This window comes from Mandrillus leucophaeus, unplaced genomic scaffold (assembly GCF_000951045.1).
Source record: "Mandrillus leucophaeus isolate KB7577 unplaced genomic scaffold, Mleu.le_1.0 Scaffold174, whole genome shotgun sequence".
In the NCBI taxonomy this organism is placed as follows: Eukaryota; Metazoa; Chordata; class Mammalia; order Primates; family Cercopithecidae; genus Mandrillus; species Mandrillus leucophaeus.
Window position 1 is genome coordinate 1,180,517 of NW_012101743.1, and position 13,372 is coordinate 1,193,888.

The following is a 13,372-nucleotide window of genomic DNA, read 5'->3' on the forward strand; positions in this document are numbered from 1 at the left end:
AAATTTGTTTGCTATGAAAACACTTTATTTATTTGATATACAATAGTCCTTCTCTGTCCACAGGAGATATATTCCAAGACCCTCAATGGATGCCTGAAACTCTGGATAGTACCAAACCCTAAATATACTTGACTGTAAAGAAGGCTTTAATTTGTCCATTTTTGCTTTTGTTGCCTATGCTTTTGGGGTCATATCTGCAAAATCATTTCCTAGACCAATGCCATGGGGCTTTCTTGTTTTCCTTTAGTACTTTTACATTTGTAATTTTAGATCTTATATTTAACGCTTTAATTCATTTTGAGCTGATTTTTCTATGTGATGTGAAATAAGAGTCTAATTCAATCTCCTCCATATAGATATCCAGTTTTCCCAATTACATTTATTGAAGAGACTGTCCTTTCCCCATTGTGTGTTCTTGGCAATTTTGTCAAAAATCAGTTGACAGTAAATGCACAAATTCAGTTCTCAGCTCTCTATTCTGTTCCATTTGTCTATGTGTCTGCTTTTATGACAGTATCATGTGGTTTAAATTACTATAGGTTTAGAGTATATTTTAAAGTGTGGTAGCCTGATGCCTCTCACTTGGTTCTCTCGGCTCGAGGTTGCTTTGGCTATGCAGGGTCTTCTGTGGTTCCATATAAATTTTAGGATAGTTTTTTTTTTTAAATTTCTGTGAAGAATGTCATTGGTATTTTGATTCGAATTGCATTGAGTCTGCATATCACTTTGGGTAGTATGAACATTTTCATACTATTAGTTCTTCAAAACCATGAACACAGTATATATTTCTATTATTTTTGTCTTCTTCAATTTCATTTATCAATATTTATAGTTTCTTTGTATAGGTCTGTCACATCCTTGGTTAAATTTATTGCTGTTTTATATTTTTATGGCTATTGTTAATGGAATTATGTTCTTAATTTTGGGGGGATAGTTTCTTGTTAGTGTATAAAATGCTACTGGATTTTTTTTATGTTGATTTTGTATCCTGCAAATTTACTAAACTGGATTATTAATTCTAATAGATTTTGGTAGAATATTTATGGTTCATATATATATATATATGAATATATCATCTACAAACAGGGACAATTGAAACTTTTCTTTCTATTTTGAATGCTTATTATTTATTTTCCTTGCATAATTGCTCTGACTGAAATTTCCAGTACTATGCTGGGTAGAAATGGTAAGAGTGGGCATCCTTTTCTTGTTCCGATCTTAAAGGAATCAATTAGTTTTTATCTGTGATTTTTAGGTTTTTGAAAATGACTGTTTTAAAGAAAACTTTACTGGCACTTATGTACTGCAAATGACTGATTTAAATGGGCAATAAAATGACAATAAAGAATGAAATACTTTGGCCGTCCTTTCTAATGTGCCACTGATTAAATAATACTGCATTTTTTAAAAAGTGATTGAAGTATCCATATATAATTGCATTTATTTACTCTCATCATGATCCTATAGTACCTTCAATTGTTTATTCATTAATCTTTTTAAAATGCTGTGGATTTATGTCTACAAGGATTGAGTCTTTATTTTTTAAATTATACTTTAGGTTTTGAGATACATATGCAGACAATGCAGGTTTGTTATGTAGGTATACACGTTCCATGTATACGGATGCTGCACCCATCAACCCGTCACCTACATTAGGTATTTCGCCTAATGCTATTGGTCCCCTAGCCCCCCACCCCCTGCCAGGCCCTGGTGTGTGATGTTGCCCTCCCTGTGTCCATGTGTTCATATCGTTCAACTCCCACTTATGAGTGAGAACATGTGGTGTTTGGGTTTCTGTTCCTGCGTTAGTTTGCTAAGAATGATGGTTTCCAGCTTCATCTATGTCCCTGCGAAGGACATGAATGCATCCTTTTTATGGCTGCATAGTATTCCATGATGTATATGTGCCACATTTTCTTCATCCAGTCTGACATTGATGGGTATTTCGGTTGATTCCAAGTCTTTGCTATTGTGAATACTGCTGCAATAAACATATGTGTGCATGTGTCTTTGTAGTAGAATGATTTATAATCCTTTGAATATATACCCAGTAATAGGATTACTGGGTCAAATGGTATTTCTGGATCTAGATGCTTGAGAAATCGCCACACTGCCTTCCACAGGGTTGGACTAATTTACACTCCCTCCAAAAGTTTAAAAGCATTCCTATTTATCCACATCCTCTCCAGCATCTGTTGTTTCCTGACTTTTTAATGATCGCCATTCTAATTGGAGTGAGATTGTATCTCATTGTGGTTTTGATTTGTATTTCTGTAATGACCAGTGATGATGAGCATTTCTTCATATGTTTATTGGCCCCATAAATGTCTTCCTTTGAGAAGTGTCTGTTCATATCCTTTGCCCACTTTTTGATGGTTTTTTTTTTTTCCTGTAAATTTGTTTAAGTTCTTTGTAGATTCTGGATATTAGCCCTTTGTCAGATAGATAGATTGCAAAACTTTTCTCCCAATCTGTAGATTGCCTGTTCACTTTGATGATAGTTTCTTTTGCTTTGCTGAAGTTCTTTAGTTTAATTAAATCCCATTTGTCAATTTTGGCTTTTGTTGCCATGGCTTTTGGTATTTTAGTCATGAAGCCTTTGCCCATACCTATGTCCTGAATGATATTGCCTTGGTTGTCTTCTAGGGTTTTCATGGTATTAGGTCTTACATTTAAGTCTTTAATGGATCTTGAGTTAATTTTTGTATAAAGTGTAAGGAAGGGATCCAGTTTCTGTTTTTTGCATATGGCTAGCCAGTTTTCCTAACATTATTTATTAAATAAAGAATCCTTTCCCCATTGTTTGTTTCTGTCAGACTTGTCAAAGATCAGATGATTGTAAATGTGTGGCATTATTTCTGAGACCTCTGTTCTATTCCATTGGTCTGTATATCTGTTTTAATACCAGTATCATGCAGTTTTGGTTACTGTATTCTTGTAGTATAGTTTGAAGTCAGGTATTGTGATGCCTCCAGCTTTGTTCTTTTTGCTTTGGATTGTCTTGGCTACACATGCTCTTTTTTGGCGCCATATGAAATTAAAAGTAGATTTTTTCTAATTTTGTGAAGAAAGTCTGTGGTTGGTTGATGGGGATAGCACTGAATCTATAAATTACTTTGGGCATTATGGCCATTTTCACGATATTGATTCTTCCTATCCATGAGCATGGAAAGTTTTTCCATTTGTTTGTGTCCTCTCTTACTTCCTCGAACACTGGTTTGTAGTTCTCCTTGAAGAGGTCCTTCACATCACTTGTAAGTTGTATTCCTAGGTATTTTATTGTCTTTGTAGCAATTGTGAATGGGAGTTCACTCATGATTTGGATCTCTGTTTATCTTTTATTGGTGTGTAGGAATGCTTGTGATTTTTGCACATTAATTTTGCATCCTAAGACTCTGCTGAAGTTGCTTATCAGCTTAAGGGGATTTGGGGCTGAGGTAATTGGGTTTTCTAAATATTCAATCAGGTCATCTGCAAACAGAGACAATTTGACTTCCTCTCATTCTATTTGAATACGCTTTATTTCTTTCTCTTGCCTGATTGCCCTGTCCAGAACTTCCAATACTATGTTGAATAGGAGTGATGAGAGAGGGCACCCTTGTCTTGTGCCAGTTCTCAAAAGGAATGCTTCCAGCTTTTGCACATTCAGTATGATGTTGGCAGTGGGTTTGTCATAAATAGCTCTTATTATTTTGAGATATGTTCCATCAATACCTAATTTACTGAGAGTTTTTAGCATAAAGGGGTGTTGAATTTTGTAGAATGCCTTTTCTGCATCTATTGAGATAATCATGTTGTTTTTGTCATTGGTTTTGTTTACGTGATGAATTACATTTATTGATTTGCATATGTTGAACCAGCCTTGCATCCCAGGGATGAAGTCAACTTGATCGTAGTGGATAAGTTTTTTGATGTACTGCTGGATTCGGTTGGTCACTATTTTATTGAGGATTTTCACATTGATGTTCATCAGGGATACTGGCCTGAAATTTTTGTTCTTGTTGTTGTTGTTGTGTCTCTGCCAGGTTTTGATATCAGGATGATGCTGGCCTCATCAAATGAGTTAGGGAGGAGTCCCTGTTTTTCTGTTGTTTGGAATAGTTTCAAAAGGAAGGGTACCAACTCCTCTTTGTATCTCTGTTAGAATTCAGCTCTGTATCCATCTGGTCCTGGGCATTTTTGGTTGGTAGACTATTAATTATTGCCTCAATTTCAGAACTTGTTATTGGTCTATTCAGGGATTCAGCTTCTTCCTGGTTTAGTCTTGGGAGGGTGTACAGATTTCTTCTAGATTTTCTAGTTTATTTGCATAAAGCTGTTTATAGTATTCTCTTATGGTAGTTTGTATTTCTGTGGGACCAGTGGTGATATCCTCTTTATCATTTTTTATTGTGTCTATTTGATTCTTATCTATTAGTCTGGCTAGTGGTCTATTTTGTTAATCTTTTCAAAAAACCAGCTCCTGGATTCATTGACTTTTTGAAGAGTTTTTCATATCTCTATCTCCTTCAGTTCTGCTCTGATTTTAGTTATTTCTTGTCTTCTGCTAGCTTTTGAATTATTTTGCTCTTGCTTATCCCGTTCTTTTAATTGTTATTTTAGGATGTCAATTTTAGATCTTTCCCACTATCTCCTGTGGGCATTTAGTGCTATAAATTTCCCTCTAAACACTGCTTTAGTGGTGTCCAAGAGATTCTGGTACCTTGTGTCTTTGTTCTCACTGGTTTCAAAGAACATCTTTATTTCTGCCTTAATTTCGTTATTTGCCCACTAGTCATTCAGGAGCAGGTTATTCAGTTTCCATGTAGTTGTGCAGTTTTGAGTGAATTTCTTAATCCTGAGTTCTAATTTCATTGCTTGTGGTCTGAGAGACTGTTTGTTATGATTTCTGTTCTGTTGCATTTGCTGAGGAGTGTTTTACTTCCAATTATGTGGTCAATTTTAGAATAAGTGTGATGTAGTGCTGAGATGAATATATATTCTGTTGATTTGGGGTGGAGAGTTCTGTAGATATCCATTAGGTCTGCTTGGTCCAGAGCTGAGTTCAAGTCCTGAATATCCTTGTTAATTTTCTGTCTCATTGATTTTTCTATTATTGACAGTGTGGTATTAAATTCTCCCACTACTATTGTGTGGGAGTCTAAGTCTCTTTGTAGGTCTCTAAGAACTTGCTTTATGAATCTGGGTGCTCCTGTATTGAAGGCAAATATATTTAGGATAGTTAGCTCTTCTTGTTGCATTAATCCCTTTACAAGTTGTATATAATGCCCTTCTTTGTTTTTTTGATCTTTGTTGGTTTAAAGGCTATTTTGAGATTAGCATTGCATCCCCTGCTTTTTTTTTTTGCTTTCCATTTGCTCGGTAAATATTCCTCCATCTCTTTATTTTGAGCCTATGTGTGTCTTAGCACATGAGGTGGGTCTCATGAATACAGCACACAGATGGGTATTGACTCTTAATCCAATTTGCCAGTCTGTGTCTTTTAATTGGGGCATTTAGCCCATTTCCATTTAAGGTTAATATTGTTATGTGTGAATTTGATCCTGTCATTATGATGCTAGCTGGTTATTTTGCCCATTAGTTGATGCAGTTTCTTCATAGTGTTGATGGTCTTTACAATTTGCTGTGTTTTTGCAGTGGCTGGTACCGGTTTTTCCTTTCCATGTTTAGTGCTTCCTTCAGGAACTCTTGTAAGGCAGGCCAAGTTTATTTTTCAAATTAATAGACCATAACTTACAATAAGCAATGATAGACAAATAAGAAATCCAACTCTAGCAATAGAATTGAAAATATTTCACCTGGTAGCAGAATATGATTTTATTTCCCATCTCTACAAAAACTACAAAAATTATCTTGGCGTGGTGGCACATGCATGTGGTCCTAGCTACTTGGGTGGCTGAGGGAGCCCCCACTGACCCCAGGGAAGTGAGACTGCAGTAAGCCATGATTGTGTCACTATGCTCCAGCTGGGGCAACAGAGTGAGACCCTAAAACTTGCTACTTCAAACTTATTTGGCATACAGCAACATGCAGGCAGTTGACTACTTGAGTAAAAAGATGAATGGTGGCGTAGTTCCAAGCAATTTGGGATATTTGACTACCTTAGCATGGGTTTAATTTAATGAAAAAAGTCTATGATGTTAATGATTAAATCAAAATATGTGTGTATATTTGGTGATGGGGGAGAGAATGGCTTTATTTTGAGTAGATAGAAGGAAGGAACCTAATTGTAAAAGTATTTTCAATTTGCACCCTGATGTCTCCAGTATGTTCTTATGTATGAAAAGGTACAATATTCATTGAAGTTCTTCTGTAAATTGTTGAAATCTTATTCTCAGGTCCAATGGTAGCAATCTAGGATATATTTATGTATGCTTTAAATAACTAAAATAAAAAGAAGTGATGATGGAACAAAGAGGTGATTTTTATTGCTTTTCTGAGTTAAATATGATCATACTATTTTTATCTCCCTCTCTTGAGCACAGATGCATAAATAGTGGCTAGAAGTGACTGCAAATACATAATCTTGCTTTAGAAATTCACAAATTGAAATATTTAAAATAAAATCTATTCCAACTTTTTTTTTTATTCTTCAGCTTTGTCCTTCTGTGATTTGTTATTTATAGCCAAAGCTTCAGGGAAAAATTTTAAGTCAACTCACAGTGTAGATTAAGCCACTGAAAAATGGTGATTGTGAGACGTGTTCAATAGCATTCTGTAAAAGAACTCATTTCACCACCATAACGACGAGATGCTGATATTTGGCAAAGCGATTCCATAGATTTATGGCTTCATCATCTGCTTTGCTGATTGCTAGTCTCCCAAGGACAAATGGGTTTTCAGACACAATTGTAAATATCCAGGATAAAGCAATGATATCTCTACTCGGAATAGTTATGCCATAATTAGAAAAAAGTTGCGAAATAAACTTAATTGAACATTTAAAGGGCTCTATAAAACATTTCTTTTAATTTCTTCCCTAGAGGATCATGCTGGGTTCTTATTTCAAAATATTATCCAATCTTTCATTGGCCATCTCTCTTTCATCTTACACAGAAATTGCCTGGTTGATATTTGGTAAAGTGTCACCATTTTCACAGAGATAGGTAATTCTCCCATTCCAAAGCCTCCAGGATTATTTATTTTTACTTCTTCTTCTTTTTTTTTAATTCCCTAGGAGTTTGACAATGACTAAGTCCTTCAGGTATTAGATGAAGGACAGTAAGAGCTTGAGAAAAACACAAGAAACTTTGGAGAGAAAAATCAGTTTGGAAAAGAAGACAAGATTCTGCTGAACACTTAGAGCAAGGAAAATAGCCTAGAAATGAAAGTAAGCAATGATTAAACACTGCAAATAGTTTCTTTCAATCACCCTTTGACATTTATATGGTATCATAATACCTCCGGTAACTCTTCTCAGGTTTATGAAAACAATAATTGAACCACTGAAATTACTCAGCGATTTATTCATAAAGCAATAGACAAGTCCACTGAATGGAAAGCATTTTTTTTAGTTATTAAAGCAGAAAAATTTAGCTGGAGGGATACCTGTTAGGAAAGCACTGCACATATTCATAGCAGTATAAAGGGCTTGATGGACATTTAAGCTATTTCCAGGTTTTTGCAAATACAAACAGAGCTGCAAACAGCCTTGTGCATGCATCTTTCCTCAGTTGGGTGAGCATTGCTGTAAGATACATTTCTACGAATGGAATAGCTTGGTTAAAGGGGATGTGCCTTAAAAATATTGATAGATAGTAATAAATTGTTCATCAAAGAGGTGTACATTGTGTGAGTGTGATCACCATGGTGAATTGTCAGTGTTCTAATATGCTTCAATCTAATGGGGGAAGTAGGAGCTGGTTGTTACTTTATGTTGCATTTCTACACTGAGTTAAATTTATGCTTTTCATATTTCTATGGATTCTGAGAAATACATCATTTAAAAGATTTTAAAGGATCTTGTAAAACAAGTTTTAAATAAAATTAAATCTAATAAAAAATTCTTAATATTTATCTCACTGTATTCTAAGCCTAATCTAATACGCAGCCACTGATTAGTTTGATGAGAACAGTTTTGTGACTCATCTTGGCATGTCCTAGTTTGGGGTTGGAGTCCTTTCTCTCAATGTTCAGGCAGGCTTCATTTTTAAAGGGCCTCTGGCTACTTCTCTGTCAGATGTGAGTTTTGGATCACCTATAATACTCATTCTTCAGTTGTCAGTGATGGAAAGGACAGGAATGGGAGAGAAAAAAAGGATAAAATATTTTAAAAACCAACAATACCACTATTACTAAAAATAGCAGCTAGTACGCACTGAGTTCTTGCTTTGAGTCTGGCATTACTCTAAATTCTTTACATGTAGTATCTTATTTAATCTTCATAGCAATATATTTTGCTAGTGAGGAAACTTTGATTCAAAGAAATTAAGCAGCTTACCTAAAGTCACATATGTATTAAGTAGCAGATCCAAGACCCAAATACAGAAGGAGAATGGAGTGTTAAAAGATACATATTCTAGAGGAAAATTACCTAAAATTTACTGTGTGACCATAGCCCAAGTAGCCTAACCAAGCTAGTCCTCTGTTTCCTAATATAAATATTGGAACAATGGTTGTACTCATCCCATGGAAAGGTCATGAGAATTAAATTTGTCAATACATGCAAAAGACTTGGATTATCTGTCTGACACATGGTAAGAATCATGGAGGTGTTAACCATTATTATCCAGAACCCATGCCTCCCAAATAAATATCCCAGAGCATTTGCTTTCATAACTGTACTTTCTAGCACTGCTTGGACTATGTACTACAATCAAAGAAATGGTCACTTACCATCTTCACATAAACTGCATATCACTCTTGCCTCTGAGTTTAAAGAACATTTCTCTCCCTTTATTTCCCAGCCCTTGTGTTATTCTTTCTACCAAACTCAGCTGTATCTAACTACCTATAATCAGATAAGGCATCAAGGAATGATTTGAAATTTCCTACATGCCACCAACTGTCCTCCTAGCCCTAAAGCTACCAAAAAGCAGAAACCCTAATACTACCATTCAGCTACAAGTAAGAACCACAAAATTGATTATCAAAACCAATACATTGCCATTAATCTCATAAAGAATTCTTCAGTTTTACTTGTAATCATTTGGGTGCACGGGAAAGACTTAGAAACAGGGGGTTTTAACATTCCATTTGGAAACAGTTTTATTTCTTCAATGTAAATCTTCTTTCCCAGGCTTTGCAGATTTTGCATATCAAAGGACTTTTGTTTTGTTTGATTATTTGTAGATGGAAAGCAAAAAAAGATTTGTTTGGATGGAAGAGCCTGAACTAGGACATTATAGAAGAGAGCACACTTAAAAGTAAGAGTCCAGAACTAAAGGCAATCATGGGAATGTATGTCCCTTGAAATCCACAGAAATATTTAGGAATTATTTAAACTTCCAAATGTTATAAAATTGAGTTCAAGAGAATCTTAATATAGGTGGAAAAACCCATATGATAGGGGGTTGCATATGTCATTGCTGTGTCCATCCTTAAAAGATGCAGTTGTTTATTTCATACAGTTTGAAGACTTCCATAAGGACCCTTTTCCTAAATCCTTAACAACAAGCCATGCTTCCTCAAGAGACCCAGTTATGATTATTTTATATTATTGGAGGCATTTATTCTTAAATGGTCTCTATTAAGTACAAATACTTCTAGAAAGAGACATCTGTTTGAGATGGCGTAATTAATTCATTCTTTGATTACCTCTCTATTCCAAACACAAAGTTATGATGTATAAATATAAGAAGAGAAAAACCAAAAGGATGTAACTGTGATCAAAAATAATATGGTTATCTCTGAGAACCAGAAATAGCACAAAAGAAAAGCATAAAACAGTAAGTGAGCCTGAAGCCACTTCTAGGTTCTTTTTTTCAAAGCAGGCAGAGGCAGCTAGAGGCCTAGCTGCTGTGGGGTAAAGAAATTAAAAGTGCTTTTAACAAGATGTATGGTCTGATCCAGGCTTAACCCTAAGGGCATGAATAGGTCTCATCACTTTCTTCAGTCATTGAAATAAGAAAATGTTCTAGACTCAACAGAGTTGAATAAATCCTTAATGAATTGGAGGAAATTTCTGAGAAAACTAACCCAGGATATGGCAATAAGAGACAATAATTTAAAAATATGTGAAGGATACATTAAGAGACATGAAGGATAGATCAATAATTTCTAATACTTATCTCACAAAACTTCCAGAAAGGAATAAATGGAATGGCAGAAATGGACTCTGAGATTTTAAAAGTTTTCCTTACAAAGCAATGATAATATTTGAAGAAGGATATGTTAATTAACTTGATTCAATCATTCCATAATGTATACATGTGTGAAAACATCACATTGTACCCCATTTATATGTAAAATTATTTGTTAATTAAACATAAAACTTTAAAAAACACAATGAGATATCACCTCACATCTATTAGACTATCAAAAAATAAAAAATAACAAGTGTTGGTAAGAATGTAACGCAAAAGAAACTCTTGAACACCATTAGAGGGAATGTAAATTAGTATAGTTGTGAAAAACAGTATAGGGTTTCTTCAAAATACTAAAAGTAAAATTGCCATACGATCTAGCAATCACACTTCTGGGTATGTAGCCAGAAGAACTGAAATCAATGTGCTGAAAAGATATCTTCAATCCCATGATCATTTTAGCATTATTCACAGTAGCCAAGATATGAAAACAACCAAAGCGCCCATCAACGAATGGACACATTTTTTAAATGTGGCACACACACACACACACACACACACACACACACAATACATTCAATCTTTAAAAAGCAATAAATTTGATGTGGCTGGCAAGATGACCAAATAGGAACAGCTCCAGTCTGCAGATCCCAGCGAGATCAATGCAGAAGGCAGGTGATTTCTGCATTTCCAACTGAGGTACACTACTCACCTCACTGAGACTAGTTAGACAGTGGGTGCAGCCTACGGAGGGTGAGCCAAAGCAGGGTGCGGCATTGCCTCACCCAAGAAGTGCAAGGGGTCAGGGAACTCCCTCCCTTAGCCAAGGGAAACCAAGGACTGTGCCATGAGGAAAGGTGTACTCCATCCCAGATACTATGCTTTTCCAACAGTCTTCGCAACCTGCAGACCAACAGATTCCCTTGGGTGCCTACACCACCAGGGCCCTGGGTTTCAAGCACAAAACTGGGTGGCCATTTGGGAAGACATGAAGCTAGCTGTAGGAGTTTTTATTCATACCCTAGTGGTGCCTGGAATGCCAGGAAGACAGAACTGTTCACTCCCCTGGAAAAGGGACTGAAGCCAGGGAGCCAAGTGGTCTAGCTCAGCAAATCCCACCCCTATGGAGACCAGCAAGCTAAGATCCACTCAGCACAGCAGTCTGAAGTCAACCAGGGATGCTCGAGCTTGGTGGGGGGAGGGGTGTCTGCCATTACTGAGGCTTGAGTAGGAGATTTTACCCTCACAGTGTAAACAAAGCCACCAGGTAGTTCGAACTGGGCAGAGCCCACTGCAGCTTGGCAAACCAATGTAGCTAGATGGCCTCTCTAGATTCCTCCTCACTAGGCAGGGCATCTCTGAAAGAAAGGTAGCAACTTCAGTCAGGAGCTCCCACCTCCCTGGGACAGAACACCTGGGGGAAGGGGCAGCTGTGGGTGCAGCTTCAGCAGACTTAAACATTTCTTCCTGCTGGCTCTGAAGAGAGCAGCGGATCTCTCAGTACAACACTTGCATTCTGGTAAGGGACAGACTGCCTCCTCAAATGGGTCCCTGATCCTCATACCTCCGGACTGGGAGACACCTCACAACAGTGGTCAACAGACACCTCATATGGGAGAGCTCTGGCTGGCATCTGGTGGGTGCCCCTCTGGGAAGAAGCTTCCAGAGGAAGGAACAGGCAGCGATCTTTGCTGTTCTGCAGATTCTGCTGGTGATGCCCAGGCAAACGGTCTGGAGTGGACCTCCAGCAAAGTCCAGCAGACCTTCAGCAGAGGGGCCTCACTGTTAGAAGGAAAGCTAACAACAGAAAGGAATAGCATCAACATGAACAAAAAGGACATCCACACAGAAACCCGATTCAAAGGGCACCATCATCAAAACTCAAAGGTAGATAACTCCACGAAGATGAGGAAAAACGAGCCCCAAAAGACTGAAAATTCAAAAAATCAGAATGCCCCTTCTTATTCAAAGGATCATGACTTCTCTCCAGCAAGGGAACAAACCTGGATAGAGAATGAGTTTGACAAAGTGACAGAAGTAGGCTTCAGAAGGTGGGTAATAACAAACCCTCCAAGCTAAAGGAGCATGTTATAACCCAATGCAAGGAAGCTAAGAACCTTGAAAAAAGGTTACAGGAATTGCTAACTAGAATAAACAGTTTAGAGAAGAACATAAATGAATTTATGGAGCTGAAAAACACAGCACGAGAACTTCATGAAGCATACACAAGTATCAACAGCCAAACTGATCAAGGGGAAGAAAGGATATCAGAGACTGAAGATCAACTTAATAAAATAAAGTGTGAAGACAAGTTTGGAGAAAAATGAATGAAAAGGAAAGAACAAAGTCTCCAAGAAATATGGGACTATGTGAAAAGACCAAACCTATGTTTGACTGGTGTACTTGAAAATGATGGGGATAATGCAACCAAGTTGAAAAACACTCTTCACGATATTAGGCAGAAAAACTTCCCCAACCTAGCAAGACAGGCCAACATTCAAATTCAGGAAATACAGAGAATACCACAAAGATACTGCTCGAGAAGAGTAACCTCAAGACACATAATCGTCAGCTACACCAAGGTTGAAATGAAGGAAAAAATGTTAAGGGCAGCAAGAGAGAAAAGTCAGGTTACCGGCAAAAGGAAGCCCATTAGACTAACAGCAGATCTCTCTGCAGAAACCCTATAAACCAGAAGAGAGTAGGGACCAATATTCAACATTCTTTTTATTTTTATTTTTATTTTTTTTACTATACTTTAAGTTCTAGGGTACATGCACACAATGTGCAGGTTTGTTACATATGTACACATGTGCCATGTTGGTGTGCTGCACCCATTAACTCGTCATTTATATTAGGTATATCTCCTAATGCTATCCCTCCCCCCTCCTCCCACCCCATGACAGGCCCTGGTGTGTGATATTCCCCTTCCTGTGTCCAAGTGTCCTCATTGTTCATTTCCCACCTATGAGTGAGAACATGCGGTGTGTGGTTTTTTTTGTCCTTGCAATTGTTTGCTGAGAATGATGGTTCCTAGCTGCATCCATGTCCCTACAAAGGACATGAACTCATCCTTTTTTATGGCTGCATAGTATTCCATGGTGTATATGTGCCACATTTTCTTAATC